The sequence below is a fragment of the Musca autumnalis genome, unplaced genomic scaffold (genome assembly GCF_047663935.1).
Source record: "Musca autumnalis isolate F117 unplaced genomic scaffold, ASM4766393v1 scaffold_2, whole genome shotgun sequence".
In the NCBI taxonomy this organism is placed as follows: domain Eukaryota; kingdom Metazoa; phylum Arthropoda; class Insecta; order Diptera; family Muscidae; genus Musca; species Musca autumnalis.
In genome coordinates this window covers 214,069,915-214,077,968 of record NW_027411755.1, presented here as the reverse complement: position 1 = coordinate 214,077,968, position 8,054 = coordinate 214,069,915, and positions in this window count along the sequence as shown.

Sequence of the window (8,054 nt, the reverse complement as noted above, 5' to 3'; positions counted from 1 at the left end):
TATTTTGATGTTTTTAATATATAATAGGAGGGTTATGTAGGGTTTTGCCTACATAAGCAAAAACAAAAATGCCATCTGCAGAAACGTCTATAAACTGCTCGAATGGAGTCTATATAGACATCTCAAAAGTAGTCTCCTCTACATACGTATCGAGAATGTGAATTTTTGTTCTTCAGTTGTGAATATGGTCAGCTATGAACAAAACAATACTCTAGCGTCGATTTCAGCTCGTGTGTTTTGTTATGCTTGGTTTACATTACGAAATCCACGCGATTTCAACTGTCAATACCTTTGCGTATACGTCAAATGAAAACTCATCTGAAATCCATTGGATTTCATTTGATAAAATAAACACTTTAAATTTATTGTTTCTTAGTTGTAAATACTTCTTTGATGTGACCTTATTAAAGAAATAAAGAAAAAGCATTAAAACCAAGATTTTTAATGTTGTGCTTAAACGAAGAGTAAAGCTGGTACTCTTACCACTAAAGTCACAAATAAAATTTTGTGAATCTATTACATAGGTCCACGTTTTGATATAGCCCATATAAACGGTACCGATCGTGTACAAGTTCCGATACAGGCGTATGGACTTGTAGGGGTTCTAAATCTACAGAGTAGTTTTAGAGCCGAAATTAATTGTTGCCCAAAGTCGAACAACAACAACAACACTTTATTGAATATAGACAACACAACAAGTATTCAGGCGATACTTACGTATTGCTATTGGGAAACTGGTGGTGTAGGTTAAATGAAACACTTAGTTTATCTTTATAGACGCAGGCGGTCTGAAACTTTAGTTTTATTTTATGTTTTATAATCTTTACGGCAAAATTGCTGCTTCTGTTCTCAAAGCTTTACAGATGATTGATTAGAATGAGTTGTCCTTTTGACATTTTATATGGCGCCAATAAATACAAATTGTCGAGGTTTTTGACAGTCATCGGAAGTAATGTCATATAAGCTCCAAACCTCGACATGCCGGGCCCCTTGCACTGGTGCAAAATTTAGTAATGGCTGATGGATGTGAAACAATAGGTTATGTCGGCTTCTGTTGCAGTATTTTATAGAACATCGTTAAAGTTGATTTGCCTCAAGTTTGAGAAACAAAACAATTTTCAGCAAGCTTCTCAACGTCCATTTGTTCATCTTCTTCTTCGCCTTCTCCAGAGTTTGAAACCCAGCATATTGTAGCCAAATGTGCGCATTTGTGCAGATTTATTTTTTCGTAAGCAGTTCTTGATCCAATTTATTTTTAGACTCTGAAAAGACTTTGAAGCAGACCATACTCCATATGGTATATTAATATAAGTAAAACTCAAGCTTTAGATTCACTTTTCTGGCGAAAGTGAAACCTTTTTCAAAAATAAGCTCTTGAAAGTATTTCTTTCAGTTCACTTTTCGCCTCTAATGGTCATATTTAGCATTTTAAAGCTTTTCTGGCTAAAACGTAACCAAGTTCTTGCTGAAGGAATCAGCTCAATCTTTCCATCTTACCACCTCTAGTGGTTACATACATTTGTAAAACAATATTTAAAATTTATTCCATAAAGGGAAGTAAAATATGAATGTAACATTCTCTGAATATTAATTTTATTTCGAGTGACATTTGTTTATGAGTCACCTCTAGTGGCTCACGAATACATTGTTTTATAGAAAAGTTCTTTAAAATTACCACCTCAAGTGGATAATTCATTTTATTTCACCTTTAAGAATTTTTATGTTACCCATCCTTATTGTCATCTGTGTATTTAATCTTGACTGTTTTATTTGTTTTTGTTTTGTTATATTTAATAGCCACCTCTAGTGGATATTATGTTTTTGTTACTTTGCAGGCACCTCTAGTACTTGCAGAACCAGTATAATATTGTAGAACCAGTATAATATTGATATAAGAGTATCAATTTCCACCTCAAGTAACATTCACTCTTCTTCTCATTACACGAGTGATTTGCCAATACCTAACCACCAGTTAATGTGTCAACGACACTAGATCCGTTCGGAATCATTGTTGTCACAGCGGACAAGATAAACTATCATTTATATTCTTCATTAAATTATTCATACCTATATAACTTCAACTCTTTCTTTGTTCTTCTTCATCATTTGTACACATACTGGTTCAATCGCCAATGAACATACAATATTTGGTCTTCAATACACTACATCATTTTCAACATCACTTTTTTCATGTTGTTATGACATTCCAAGTACAAGTATCAATACAGTCTAATGAAATTGTACTTTTAATATAATCAATTCATTAACATAATTCCACTTCTCGAATTAGTAGAACATTTCTTCTGTTCAAGTCGAACAATACTCTTTTATTGTTTTGTGTCTCTTTTTGTTTTATTTGCCATACTTCCCATATTTCTGTTTTTATTTATGGGTCCATAGATATACCATCCAAAGATGGAATTTTGAGCTATCATGCTCCCAAGTATATTCCTTCTAGTTCCATTTAATAGAATATATGGTATTAAGTCACTGCCTATTAACATATCAACTTGATCCGACTTTAGGAACGTTGGATCAGCAAGTTTTAAGTTATCAATTTCTCTCAAATTTAAATTATTATGTGATTTAGTGGGAATTGAACTAGTCAGATTTTGCATTATTATAACATCAGCTGTTACATTTGAGTTCTCTCTATCTCCACACAAAGTTATGCTACACTTTTCGTTACTATGTGCGACCATAGACCCATTAAGTCCACTTATATTAACATTAGATTCTTTTGTTCTAATACCAATTTGTTTTACAATGCTGTTTGTTATGAATGATCGTTTTGATCCTGTATCTATTAAAGCCCTTGCAGTCAAAGTTTTTCCGGCATGTTTGATTTTTACAAGAGCCGTTGGTAACAAAACATCATCATCACTCATTGATAAATGTGTTTCTACATTAGTAGTTTGTTCTGGAGTATGGGAAGTACTAGGCATGTCATCTGTCGTGACATGTAATATTGTTTGTCTATTTGCCTCCGATTGAGGACTTTGAGAACCACGTATTGGTGAGTTCGTACTCGTTGGAAATTGTGACTCATTTCCAATATGCAACTTTGTATGATGCTTCTTCTTGCAATATAAGCATCTATGCATACTAAAACATTCTTGTGTTACATGTCCACTTTTAAGACAATTATTACACAAACAATTCTCACGTGAAAATTCAATTCTTTCATTCACTGACATATTATTAAATCTCACACAGTTCTTTAGTATGTGGTTTTTACCACACATGACACATCCATTAGATAGTGTCGTATGCGCATTTTGATGCGCTGTAAATTCGTATTCATTGGTCGGAGGTACTTGTCTTCTAAGACTATCGATTCGCTCAAGAACTCGATGTCTGTTTCTTAGGAAATCTTCCATTTGAGACCATTTGGGTAGCTCTGAATGTGATTCGAGCGATTGTTCCCAAAGGGTTAAAGTCTCAATCGGAAGTTTGGTTGAACACAAATAAATTAATATCGGATCCCACTGATCCACTTTTACATTGTGTGTCTTCAAAATAGCTAGACAGTCGCTTACTGTTGATTGAATTCTCTTTATATCTTCACTAGATTCAACCTTTGCTGGCGAAAGATTAAATAAAATGTTCAATTGGTTATCTACCAGAACTCTCAAATTCTCGTATCGCACAGACAATGCTTCCCACGCTAAGGAAAAATTCTGATCTGATAATGGATAGCGATCAACAATTCTCCCAGCTTCACCCTTTGTTTTGTTACGCAAATGGTAAAGTTTTTGCGCTGGCGTAAGTCTGGGATGATTACCATATATGGCCGTAAACATATCTCTAAAAGTTGGCCATTCTTCATAACTTCCGTAGAAGTCTTGAGTGTCACAAGGTGGCACTTTAATACAAATTTCCGACATATCAAAAGCAGCTGAGCTGTGAAATAGTGACGGATTTGTAACTTCGCCTCTAGCGGTATTATTTTGATTTTTGTCTTTTCTATTTTTCAATATTTCTAATAAATTGGCCTTTGTCGTTTGATACATGTCTCTGACGGACTCAAACATCTTTTTGGCTTTCAATTTATATTTTTTATCTTCCTCATCTTCTGTTTCTACAAAAAAGACATATTCAAATGCACTGCGTACGTTGTGCCAATCTTCATCAATTGATTCTAACTTCGTTTCTATCAAAGAATCTGAAAGATCTTTCTCTGGAGTTTTTCCCAGTTTTTTGCACGTTTGAATAAGGCTGTCGGTTTCGTATTCAAATTTAGCACATGTCATTGAATCCATATTGATATTATAAATTTATGCGTTTTTATGTTATTATTTTTATGTAAATTATATATCGTTATTATTTATCTTTTTAAATTTTATTTCTTATTATTTTATATTTTTTTTATTATTTATATTATACTATCAAACTATAACTATCACTTTATTTATTTGTAAATAAATAAAATGTAATTATTTCGAAAATTGATTTATGTTTGCAGTATAATTTTCGTATTCTCAATAAAAATTTAAATTATAAATTTTTATGAAAAAATTATATTATATTTTTTAATTATTTGTCAATTTTATGTTATTTATTAATTTATTTATTGTATTTTATTAAATTATTATTATTTTTTATTGAAATTATTATCGTTTTTATTATTATTTCGAATTCAATAATTTATGCTACGTTTTATACGTTACGGTCTGCAACCTTACGTTACGTTACACTAATTCACCAAGGTTTGTGTCCACACTAAATGATCAATAGTCGATATGGCAACAGTTGACTATTGACAAATCGATCAAGCACAACAATAAACAGATGGCAATATTCGTTTATATGTTGTAAATGACAAATGAAAGCAAACAAAAAACAAATGAAACAAAATGATATGAAAAAGTGATGAGTGAAAATGATAATTGTTTTATTAGAAAAAATGATGTTAGTGTATGTGTTTTATTTGATAAATACACGCAAAATCTCTAATTCTCTCTTTCTATTCTAATTTCCACTCGGTATTTCTTGATAGTGTATTGTGTACAACAATAATGCAAAGGGCCGCCACATTCAAACACTGAATAGGGGCAGAAAATTTTAGATTTTTTTTTTAATACAATTTTTATGCAAATTTTATGCTTTTTTTTGGCAAATCAGCCGGATCGTTTTTAAAGGCTTCGAAGGACCATGTACAAGTTCCGATACAGGCGTATGGACTTGTAGGGGTTCTAAATCTACAGAGTAGTTTTAGAGCCGAAATTAATTGTTGCCCAAAGTCGAACAACAACAACAACACTTTATTGAATATAGACAACACAACAAGTATTCAGGCGATACTTACGTATTGCTATTGGGAAACTGGTGGTGTAGGTTAAATGAAACACTTAGTTTATCTTTATAGACGCAGGCGGTCTGAAACTTTAGTTTTATTTTATGTTTTATAATCTTTACGGCAAAATTGCTGCTTCTGTTCTCAAAGCTTTACAGATGATTGATTAGAATGAGTTGTCCTTTTGACATTTTATATGGCGCCAATAAATACAAATTGTCGAGGTTTTTGACAGTCATCGGAAGTAATGTCATATAAGCTCCAAACCTCGACAGATCGATTTCAGGTATTGAAGTTCTTATCTGCATTTTCGGTCCAAATTTTCTGTATTTTACTTTTCCAGTGGTCAGAAAACTTTCCCATCACAAATTGTTTCGTAACAGAAAGAAAACTAAATATATTTAGTTCAAAAGTTGAATAAGTCCACCACAGTCCACCAATGCTGCAGACGTAGGGATGGAAGATACCAAGCAACGGTCCTGACCGGTTTTAACATGGCAAAGCCCAGGATTTATCTTGGTCCCTCTTTCATCTCAAGTGGACACTGACCTCCCCGTGGTGTCACCTGGGGAACTGCCTTTAACACCCGTTAAAGGTAGTGAGCTAACATGTGCCGCGCGTTCTCCCATAAGAACGTTAAAAACTTGTGTTTGGGCGTCGGGCTAGTAACCCTCCCGCATACTATGAAAAAACGAAAGAAAAGAAAAACAACCCCCTCTAAAGTTGACGAACCCCGCAAACGTTTTAAGGACCATGCACCTGGAATGTACGCACTCTTTATAGAGAAGGTGCAGTCTTCGCATTGGCAGACGTACTTGAAAAGTACAAGGCCGATATTACTGCCATACAGGAAATACGATGGATTGGGAAAGGCGTCACAACAACACCTAAAGGTGACGCACTGTATTATAGCTGCCATGACGTAAAGCATGAGTTTGGTTGCGGATTTGTAGTTAGTCGGAGACTAAAACATGTGGTATCTAGCTTCACTCCAGTGAATGAAAGACTTGCTGCAATTCGAATAAAAGCTAAATTCTTCAACATCAGCTTTATTTGCGCTCATGCTCCCACTGAAGAAAAGGACGAACAGACCAAAGATATATTTTACGAGCGATTAGAAGAAACATATGACCGTTGCCCTGCCCATGACATTAAAATCATTCTAGGCGATTTTAATGCCAAAATTTGAAAGGAGAATATCTTTGGCCCAACAGTCGGGAAATTCAGCCTCCACAGTGAAACATCTGACAATGGTATGAAGCTGATAGACTTTGCAGCCGCAAAAAACATGGTAGTTAGCAGTACCAGATTTAATCATCTCGATATTCATAAGGGCACCTGGCTGTCTCCAGATCAGAAAACAAGAAACCAAATTGATCATGTTGTGATAGATGGAAGACATTCATCGAGCGTGTTGGATGTACGATCGTTCCGAGGCGCAAACATTGATTCGGACCACTACCTTGTTGCAGCAAAGGTACGCACCCGCTTAAACGTAGCAAACAAAGTACGAACAGACACAACACGAAAGTTAGACATCGGTAAGCTGCAATCACAACTGATAGCCACAGCATATTCCACTCAACTAGCCCAATTGCTTAATCAAAGCACTCCTCATCCCGATAACATATCAGCGCAATGGCAAAGCATTGCCCACTCCATGCAAACAGCCGCAAAATCCATACTTGGATACCACACTTGGATACCTCCATCAAGGAATCCATGGTATGATCAGGAGTGTCGTGCTGCCACCGAAGAGAAAAATGCGGCATATAGGGCTACTTTACAATCCGTAGCAACGCGTAGCGCACGAGAGAGATACAGGGAGAAAAGGAGAGAGGAGAAACGTCTTTTCCGCAGGAAAAAGAGAGAGATGGAAAAGCGGGAGTGTGAAAAAATCGAGATGTACAGGAGCCAGAATGAAGTCCGAAAATTCTACCAAAGAGTCAAGCATCAAACTGATGGCTTTGGTACAGGCACATTCTTCTGTAGAGACCAGCAAGGTAATTTGGTAACTGATACAGATAGTGTACTCAGGATATGGAAAGAACATTTTTCAAAACTGTTGGTATCCAATAGCAGTGAAGACGACGAAGATACCACAGTCCCAATCCCAGAAGATGGTATTGAATGTATACCGCCCAGCCAAGATGAGGTAAAGACAGCAATAAATCGGTTGAAGAATAATAAGGCAGCAGGAGCCGACGGCTTACCAGCCGAGCTGTTCAAAACCGGGGGCGACACGCTGATAAGGTGTATTCATCAGCTAGTTAGCACCATCTGGCAGGAAGAACGAGTACCCGACGATTGGAACCTGAGTATCCTGTGCCCCGTCCACAAGAAGGGAGATAAGACTGTATGCTCTAACTATAGGGGCATAAGTCTACTCCCTATTGCCTACAAGATCGTGTCAGGGATATTGTGTGAACGACTAAAGCCTATGGTCAACGAGATAATTGGACCATACCAATGCGGCTTTAGACCTGGCAAGTCCACCATTGACCAGATATTTACCCTGCAGCAAATCCTGGGGAAGACCCAAGAGATGCAGATCGACACCTACCACCTTTTTGTCGATTATAAAGCAGCCTTCGACAGCCCGCTGCGTTCAAAGGTATTCCAAGCCATGTCTGAATTTGGTATCCCCGCAAAGCTCATCCGGCTTTGCAAAATGACTTTAACTGACACGAGGTCCTCAGTTAAAATAGGAAAGAACCTCTCCGATGAGTTTGGTACCAAAAGAGGTTTTAGACAAGGA